The sequence below is a fragment of the Pan troglodytes genome, chromosome 19, assembly GCF_028858775.2.
Source record: "Pan troglodytes isolate AG18354 chromosome 19, NHGRI_mPanTro3-v2.0_pri, whole genome shotgun sequence".
In the NCBI taxonomy this organism is placed as follows: Eukaryota; Metazoa; Chordata; class Mammalia; order Primates; family Hominidae; genus Pan; species Pan troglodytes.
Genome location: NC_072417.2, coordinates 89,557,735 through 89,567,429, shown reverse-complemented (window position 1 = coordinate 89,567,429; position 9,695 = coordinate 89,557,735). Strand labels below are relative to the sequence as shown.

The following is a 9,695-nucleotide window of genomic DNA, read 5'->3' as shown; positions in this document are numbered from 1 at the left end:
AGGCTGTTTAGCATGGAGATGACTTTCAGAACACTGGGAGCGTCTGGCACTTGATGGGGGTTAGTTGCTTGGCAGCCTGCCTGCCACCGAGGGAAGTCCCATTAGAGATGTATCACCACCTTATCACCAACAGGATGATGTCACCAGGTAATAAACCTTCATCCTCATATCATGGCGTCAGTAAATTTGAACTCAGCTGACGGTAGTTTCCCAAGTTTATTGTAAGTGGTTTTAAGTTAAGTCTCATCCAAACAAGTTATCACACAGCACTTAACCAAGCCCTGGGATTTACTGTCTTGATGACTACATGGCTTTGCACAGTCTGAGATGCTTCAGTGTGCAAGGCAGCAGCTGGGGGGGCAGGAGGGGGGTCTTCACAGGGACAGCTGCCAAGAGACTTCCCGAGGCACATCAGTTACGTTGGTCAATTTAGGAAACGGTCTGGTTCTGCAGCTTTGAAAGGTGGATTCTTTCTATTAGCACACTTTACAAGAGGGATTGTAAAGGATTAACTCAGTCACCAGAAACGAAACACCACTTCAGAAATTCAGAGACCTCTGATCAACAGAACAGACATTTGGGCTTTAATTGCTAAAGCAGCTACCTACTTGGGGAAACCATGGCATTCTGCTGCCTGGACAGCAGGAATTAAGAGAGATTTCAGAGTTACTGGCACGAGGACAAAGCCTCTCAGCTCGCTTCACCTTGGCAACCTTAAACAGTCCCTCCTTGGTCTCTATGATAGCAGTATGTTCCTTTGGATAGAATACTTGGTTTGGAAAGAATGTAGTCAAATGTAGGATATGTAAGTACTCCTCAACAGTCACAATCCATCCTAGTATCTTAAATAGTGATTTTTTTTTTTTTTTTTTTACAAAAGAGGTTTATTGGACTTACAGTTCCACGTGGCTGGGAAGGCCTCACAATCATGGCGGAAGGTGAAAGCCACATCTCACATGGCAGCAGATAAGAGAAAAAAAGGTAGTGATCTTTTAGTAAAGAAACCTGAGACTAGTAGTGGGCTTGGAGCCAGAGGATCGCTTAAGTCCAGGAGTTCGAGACCAGCCAGGGTAACAAATTGAAATCCCCCCCAACTTTAAAATTAAAAAACGAAAGAAAAAATAGCTGGGTGTGGTGGCTCACACCTGTAATCCTAGCACTTTGGGAGGCCAAGGCTGGTGGATTGCCTGAGCTCGGGAGTTTGAGACCAACCTGGGCAACATGGTTGAAACCCTGTCTCTACTAAAACATAAAAAATCAGCCAGGTGTGGTAGCGTGCACCTGTAGTCCCAGTTACTTGGGAGGCTGCGGCACAAGAATTGCTTGAACCTGGGAGGTAGAGGTTGCAGAGATCATGCCACTGCACTCCCAGCCTGGGTGACAGAGCAAGACTGTCTCAAAAACAACAACAAAAACAAAACAAAACAAAAAACCTCTCAAAAAAATGAAAAAATTTTAAATTTAAATTAAAAAAAAAATGCTGGGTCTGATGGCTCACGCCTGTAATCTCAGCACTTTGGGAAGCTGAGGCAGGCAGATCACAAGGTCAGGAGATAGAGACCATCCTGGCCAACATGGTGAAACCCAGTCTCTACTAAAGAAGGTACGTGCCTATAGTCCCAGCACTCAGGAGGCTGAGCCAGGAGAATTGCTTGAACCCGGGAGGTGGAGGTTGCAGTGAGCCAAGATTGTACCACTTCACTCCAGCCTGGCGACAGAGTGGAACTCCGTCTCAAAAAATAAACAAAATAAAATAAAATAAAGCAAAAATATAAAATGTAAAAAAAAAAAAAAAAAAAAAAAGGGAAAAAGGAAGCTGATTGCCTTGGTGAGTCAACACTGGGTATTTTCTGACCACTATTTGAAACAAAAAAGGAAACCACTGATATTCTATGCAAAGATCTGTTCCTGGAAGCCACTCTGCGGAGACACCAGGAGAACTTTTATCAATCCTTCATTGATTTGAAGGAAAAGTGCTAAAGCAATGGTTGTGGGTGGCAACCCATTAGCAGATCACAAAATCACTGTAGTGGGTAACTAAACAAGAGGAAACACAAGACGGCATCCTGTGTAACTGGGGTTAAGCATTACTCTCTGAAACTCATGGCATCAGTTTCCTCTTAGGCTCTTCCAACAGAGTATAATCATGTTCATTTCAGTTTACAATCCTTGCAGTCCCATCGATTTGTGAGATTATACCCAGGTCATCCACAGTGGAGGTCTGAAAATGTTCTTAGTTGTACTCTAATTTCACCAACTGCCAAAAGGTTTTCCAGAATAATCTCAGTTGCTTCATTCCTTTAAAGGTGAAGCCCGAAGAATGCATGGCGATTACTTTAGAGGAACAATTAGCAGCAGAGGCAGGGCTGTGCTGATCCCATCTGGCATCGCTGGGAGCTAACCTATAGAACAGAAGAATAATTTGAAGTAACAGCCAAGGAAGTGACTCAAAACTGAATGCTATATAACAACTAATTTGGGAGAACAGGCAGTCAGTCCAAGAGCACTCACTCTCACCACCGGCAGGCATGTGCACGTTGCGGGAGCGTAACGGGGCACTATCACACCATTTTGGTGCAGGCTGGTGGGGATCCAGGATGACTCATTTTAAGGAGACAGTACCTCTGAGGGAGCAGTTTCTGGTAAGAGGCCAGTAAACAACTATCAGAAAGCACTCCCTCTGGATAGAAACATTTCAAGTCAAATCTTATGGTTTACTTGAGTTCTGTAGTCAAGTCCACTCAGCAGACAATAACCACTTGATAAGCTACCCTTTTCACTGTTTTACTTGCAGGCTGTAAACTACTGGGGCCAGTTTTTAGGCTCATTAAATCTCACCCAGAATACAGCTTCTTTGGTGTCCAGCAAAAACACAACCTTAAATACAAAGAGTTTGCACACACCTCCCCTTTCAACAGAAAAGAAAGGCAATCTGTGTGCACTTCAAGCCTGGCATTCCAATGGGAACAAAGCTGAGCACCCCACTCTCCAGCACCACTTGGTTTCTTTCTTGCTCACATGCCAGTCCTGACATTCAGACAGGATCTAAGCTACAAACTTAGGAGACCTCCCTGGCGTCCTTAACAAAGCACATAGAAACCAAACAGCCATGGTTTCCCCTAAATGTCAGGACCCTGGAGCAGAGGCAAGGTCAGAGTCATTAAGCATTCTCATTGCCACAAGCTGGCATACATCCTACATTCCAATCTGTTTCTAAGAGCGCATTCATTTTCTTGAAATATGTAACAAGCACTTTCATTCCACAATAAGGGCATAAATCAAATCCGGGGTACTTGTGCATTTCTGCCACCTCACACAGCCTGTACCCTCAGAGCCATAATCAAAGGACTAGAGAAAGCAGGACAATCACTCATTTGCTTTTCACGTTTTAGAGGAATGATGCTCTAGACTGGGCTCTCAGCAGGATATGCTGAGGGAAAAAAAAAGGGGGGGGAAAACAAAAACAAAAAAACCATGGAGCCAAACCCTTAAGCCTCAGAATAGATTATTTCCCTCAGTCCAGATTTTCAGACAGGGATAACTAACCATCATAGGCTTGTGGGACTTCTTACGGATATGAAAGATGTAAACAAAGCTTACAAACAGGAAAGCAATCATTTCACTTGTTTCCGGCAAAGCAGTTCAGTTTCGTCTCTTATTGCAGACACCTAGCAACAAAACGCTACTAAAGTCTCCCTGCCCCCATTGCTTTAAGTCCAGAGCAGGGGAAGCAAAAAAGATTACCACTCCCCCAAACCAAACCAAGCCTGTTTACCAGTTCGTCTACTTACTCACATTGAAGACATGGCACTTTGGGTCCGGGTCCAGGTCCTGGTTCAGAGCAGCTGCCACACCGTGGCTTCTAGAGGATCCTTTTCTGGCTTTGGAAACTGAGGCTGACTGCACCTGGGAAGGAAGAGAAATTAAGAAAAAAAACTACTTAAGAAGATACACACAGAGTAACTCTCAAGTAGCTTAAAATTTCTGTAAGGCAAACTTGGGAAACTGAGTTTCAGATATTCAAATTCCACACAGAAAGGCCTTTCTTTGCCTTCAGACAGGGATAACTTGAAATCATCATGGACTCAGCTCCCACCAACCTGCTGGCCCACAGCACTAACAGCCACAGCACACGCAAACTATTTTTTTCTTATCAAATTGTTCACTTCCCTCACGCAAACTCTTTGTGGAGCAAGTATGTGACTTTTTCTTTTTTTGAAAAGTAGTTTCACTCTTGTTGCCCAGGCTGGAGTGCAATGACGCGATCTCGGCTCACTGCAACCTCCACCTCCCAGGTTCAAGTGATTCTCCTGCCTCAGACTCCCAGGTAAGTTGGGATTACAAGCATGCGCCACCACGCCAGGCTAATTTTGTATTTTTAGTAGAGACGGAGTTTCTCCATGTTGGTCAGGCTGGTCTCGAACTCCCGACCTCAGATGATCCACCCGCCTCGGCCTCCCAAAGTGCTGGGATTACAGGCGTCAGCCACTGTGCCCTCCAGGCTTTCAGTTTTTTAAGACAGAGGATTAGAGATTTGCCCAAGAGCTACTTAAAAATAGCCAGCACTATAATCTCACTATAATAAAATCCTTGCACTAAAAACAGATCAGATCATCTACTTCAAGCTTGTCTAACCCACAGCCTGCATGTGGCTCAGGACGGCTCTGAATGCAGCCCAACACAAATTTGTAAACTTTAGGACGGCTTTGAATGCAGCCCAACAAATTTGTAAACTTTCTTAAAATATTATGTTTTTGTTTTTGTTTTTTTTTAGCTCATCAGCTATCATTAGTGTTAGTTTATTTTATGTGTGATCCAAGACAATTCTTCTTCCAATGTGGCACAGGGAAGCCAAAAGATTGACACCCCTGATCTAGTTACTACCCACTTGCTCTTGGACTGGCCACATGATTCCTGGACTCCACTCCAGAGCCATTCTCACCCATGCCTGGAGGTGAGGCCCAGGAATGTGTATATTTTAACACTTTGTAGGTGGCTCTGATGTAATAATCAAGTTTGGAAATCACTAACCCTGTTTCACAAATGAAGAAACAAGACTCTGGTGAGAAAATAGGCTGAGACTAGAGCTCAGATCTCTAGTTAGCCTAACGTGTGGTATACAAGAGTTTCTCAACCTCAGCTCTACTGACATACTGGGTGGATCAATTATTCCTCATGCAGGCTGTTGTATGCATTGTAGGATATTTATTTATTTACAGAGTTTCGCTCTTGTCACCTAGACTGGAGTACAACAGTGCGATCTCAGCTCACTGCAAACCTCTGCCTCCTGGGTTCAAGAGATTCTCCTGCCTTAGTCTCCCAAGTAGCTTGGATTACAGGTGCCCGCCACCACACCCAGCTAATTTTTGTATTTTTAGTAGAGACAAGGTTTCACCATGTTGGCGAGGCTGGTCTCGAACTCGAACTCCTGACCTCAGGCGATCCACCTGTTTCGGCCTCCCAAAGTGCTGGGATTACAGGCATGAGATAAATATCCAGGCCCAGCCAGGGTATTTATTAATAGTAGCATTCACCAGATGCCAGGAACACCATCGCTCCCCAGTTCAGAACTGCCAGTCTAACTCACTAACTGCTTGTATAACTTTGGGCAAAAGAACTCTCTACGCCTCACTTTTACTTACTCAGCAGCAGAGTGGGGAAAAAAATTTACCTCATATGGGGTTGACATTAGAAATACTATTTATGGCCAGGCGAGGTGGCTCACGCCTGTAATCCCAGCACGGATCACCTGAAGTCGGGAGTTCAAGACCAGCCTGACCAACATGGAGAAACCCCGTCTCTACTAAAAATACAAAATTAGCTAGGCGTGGTGGCGCATGCCTGTAATCCCAGCTACTTGGGAGGCTGAGGCAGGAGACTAGCTTGAACCCGGGAGGCAGAGGTTGCGCTGAGCCAAGATCGCACCATCGCACTCCAGCCTGGGCAACAAGAGCAAAACTCTGTCTCAAAACAAACAAACAAAAAATGCTCTTTATGAGAGTGCTTGGCAAGGACCCTATCAAAAGGAATTCCATACTACTTCCATTATCTGGGCAATCATAACCCTGGAAGGCCAACACATCCCCAAAACTAACAAACCAATACTTAAAGAGGACCATAAGCATATTCAAGTCTATGAAAGTACTAAAAATCTCACCATTTACAGAAATTTCATCATGAAGATCCTTACACTTAACACCTTAAGGTGATGAGTTTTCACATGACTGTTTTCAAGGCCACAGCCAACACCTTTAATCTAAAAGAGAAGGATAACAGGCTTCATTCTAACAGAAACCACCTTAATTAAGGTTTATTCTCCAGATTTGTATTAAACAGCTGAGCCTCAGCAAGTCAGACCTCCTCACAAAAGATACCATTTCAGACAGGGATAACTTTAAATCATCCTCAGCTCAGCCAATAACAAAGATTCCTAAATCCTAGCGATCCAAAATTCATTTGCCATGTCTCTTTCATCCCTGCATGCCCTAACGAGGATCCACGTTGGTTACAATGACACCTAGTGGCCCCAAATTACACGGGCAAAGACCCTACTCATTTTTATCATTAAAATAATTAGCATTCTGAATTTTGAGTAACTTCTTACCATAGCTGGCTTGTATGTCAACACGTATTCTCATACTTGAACTTCAGAATAAAGCAGGAGGTGAAGGTATGTGATGGCACCAACTGTGCTTTCTCATTTCTAGTGACCACTCAGGCCCTGCCTGCACCCACTCTTACTCATGTTAAGGGCTCCATCTATTACTCTGATCCTTCAACCTGGAGCTCTGCTTTTCACCGTCTCTGCAGATGCCAAACAAAGAAAGGCCTCTGGGGGAGGAAAAAAGGCTCGTTGTTAAAACTACGGCTTTCCAGAAGTTTACAATCCTATTGACTCCTATCTGTAAAGCTAAATATGAACTACCGATTGGGGCCGTCCTCAAGGCACTCCAAGCGGAATCACGTCTTCACACGTTAACACTCCTGATGCTGAATTAAGAACCACCATCGTCAGAGTCTGCCCGTGCGCGGGCACCGAAGACCCCTGGGCATGCACGCTCAGCACACGCGCGGCGGAGGCGCACGGGGCTGCCCAGGTTGTTAGGCGCTCTCCCCCGCAGAAGCCGGCCCTATGACGCCGAGGACAGGCTTGAGCTCTCTCCCTTCACATAGTAACATTTTCTCAACGTTTGGAAAGCATTTTCTCATCCAGTACTTTTAACCCTCCTAACCACCCTATGAGGGAGAAACCGAGATTATCGTCACCACTTCGTCTCTGAGGAAGGGAAGCCAAGTATGTTAGTGTCGTGTCAAGGAAGACCCCGTTTTCCCACTCAGGCAGCCTTACCATCATCACTAAAGGCCTGAGACTGCTCGCCGTGCTCAACACCGACGGGAGTGGCCATGTCTTCCAGCCACGCGGTCGACCTCGAAAAGAACGCGAGACCGCGCCTGCGCGCAAGTCTTCTCGGCAATGTCTCCGGAACTCTCGCGATGTTGAGAAAGGGCTGGTGGGAAATGTAGTTCAAAACTGCGGTGGCTGGGGGCTGGCCGCGTCCTCAGCGCGACCCTGGAGCTGGGGGTAAGATGGTGGCCGCCACCAGGGGCAGTGGAGGGTCCGGAGTGGGAAACCAGGCCTGTGAAGAACCACGGCTGTCAGAAAACGAAGCTGGAGGTTCACTTCTGCCAGAAAGTCATTGAGCTTCAGCACAGTTTGTCCCTGGTCGAGACTGGGGAAGCACAGAAAGTTCGAGGGGGCAGGGACAGATGAGGAAACCGGGGCTTGGCCGAATATCTTTGTTAATTGCTCTGCGGATTTTATTTGGGGGAGGATAGGGGCATTTGGGGTGGTTCGCTGGGTTAGTGAAGAGGAGATTCCGAGGGAATCGTTCAACCTCCTGCTCAGGTGTTTTTAAGTTTGGGGCGAGGCCGGTGAAGCCGAGGCGCGGGCGGCAAGGGGCGCTGGAGAGCGACGGGGCTCGGCCTCCGCGGCTGCCCAGGGGCCCGGGGCATTCCGAGAAGAGAAAAAAAGGCAAGTGTCACGAGCTGAATTACGAAAAGAACGGAGAATGATGTAACACCCACTGCTCTTCTGAGTGTTATTTTTCAGGCAAACACCTTGGCTTCATTTTTTTTTGTTTCTGGGTTTTTTTGGTTTGTTTTTGAGATAAGGTTTCACCCTGGCACGCAGGCTGGAGTGCAGTGGTGCAATCATAACTTATTGTAGCCTGGACCACCTGGGCTCAAGTGATCCTCCCGCCTCAGCCTCCTGAGTGGCCAGGACGACAGGCGAGCGCCACCACGCCCAGCTGGTTATTTTTATTTTGCAGAGATGAGGTCTCACTATGTTGCCCGGGTTGGTCTCAAACTCCTGGCCTCAAGCAGTCCTCCTGTTTTGGCCTCCCAAAGTGCTGGGATTACAAAGGTGAGCCACTGCGCCCGGTCTGGCTTCATTTTTGAAATAAAAATAAGGCAAAAACGACATCAACAATCAGGGCCAGAATTTGCACCTATTTGAAAGCTAGTTTAAGTTTGCAAGACCGAGAGCCTTTTCTCCATTCCAGTCTCCCTGTTCTCATCCACCCATTAACAGTGATCTCTGTGGCCTTCGGTGTGGGTTATATTGTCCTGCAGATGGTAATATGTTGCAGATACTTATCTTCAAATTACCACATTTGCTTATGTTTACCTCCTTTCATTTGATTGTAAGCTCTTCAAGAGCAGAAGTCTCTTTTTATTATTATTATTATTTTTTTTTTTTTTGAGATGGACTTTTGCTCTTGTTGCCCAGGCTGGAATGCAATGGCACGATCTCGGCTCACGGCAACCTCCGCCTCCCAAGCTCAAGTGATTCTCCTGCCTCAGCCTCCCGAGTAGCTGGGATTACAGGCATGCGCCACCACGCCCAGCTAATTTTGTATTTTTAGTAGAGATGGGGTTTCTCCATGTTAGTCAGGCTGTTCTCAAACTCCCGACCTCAGGTGATCCACCCGTCTCGGCCTCCCAAAGTGCTGGGATTACAGGCGTGAGCCACCACGCCCAGCCTCTTTTTATTTTTATTTTTTTCTTTTTAATTTCTTAACAGTGCAGGGTTTGGTATTTACCTGCTATGCTCACAGTAAGTCTTCAGCAAATAATCATTAATTCATTCAGCAGTAATTCTGGCCATTAGGTTTCTCTACCTTACCCTTGAAGACACGTTATTTTGTGTAATACTGAAAGGAAGAATGTGTTCTATCCCTGCAAACATAGTTCCTTTCATTTGAGATTTACAGTGGGAATTCTAAGTGTGGAATTTCCCAAAAGCTGCTAGCGGGCTGGTGACCTACTGTAGACAAGATAGTAGTGATAGCTAATACTTCATAGCACTTACCAGGTGCCATTCCCTATACTGGTTTCTGTACATGTATGAACTCGTTTAATCCTCACAATGCGATGAAGTACTACTGTCAGAGGTGTTGGAACCAGAAAACTCCATCTTGAATAGGAGCTGGGTGAAATGAGGCTGAAACCTACTGGGCTGCATTCCCGGACGGTTAAGGCATTCTAAGTCACAGGATGAGATAGGAGGTCGGCACAAGATACAGGTCATAAAGACCTTGCTGATAAAACAGTTTGCAGTAAAGAAGTCCACCAAAACCAAAACCAAGATGGCGATGAGAGTGACCTCTGGTCGTCCTCACTGCTACACTCCC

The 9,695-nt window shown here is 45.9% G+C and overlaps 1 long non-coding RNA gene and 3 other non-coding genes across 5 annotated transcripts; all 4 read right to left on the bottom strand.

The window, feature by feature from the left end:
• Nucleotides 1-202: 202 nt before the first annotated feature.
• On the bottom strand, nucleotides 203-7,998 carry LOC739977 (uncharacterized). Of its 2 annotated transcripts, none has more exons than XR_675516.5 (4): nucleotides 7,349-7,998; nucleotides 6,158-6,256; nucleotides 3,792-3,906; nucleotides 203-2,402 (listed from the first exon to the last, which is right to left on the bottom strand). It is a non-coding gene; the product is annotated as an uncharacterized LOC739977 (long non-coding RNA). The 2 variants fall into 2 exon arrangements; XR_675515.4 differs by having other exon boundaries at nucleotides 3,796-3,906; nucleotides 7,349-7,475.
• Nucleotides 3,489-3,560, bottom strand: LOC112206150 (small nucleolar RNA R38). The gene has a single exon (XR_002940351.2). It is a non-coding gene; the product is annotated as a small nucleolar RNA R38 (small nucleolar RNA).
• On the bottom strand, nucleotides 4,006-4,089 carry LOC112206149 (small nucleolar RNA R38). Its single transcript, XR_002940350.2, has one exon. It is a non-coding gene; the product is annotated as a small nucleolar RNA R38 (small nucleolar RNA).
• Nucleotides 6,337-6,414, bottom strand: LOC112206148 (small nucleolar RNA R38). Its single transcript, XR_002940349.2, has one exon. It is a non-coding gene; the product is annotated as a small nucleolar RNA R38 (small nucleolar RNA).
• Nucleotides 7,999-9,695: the final 1,697 nt, after the last annotated feature.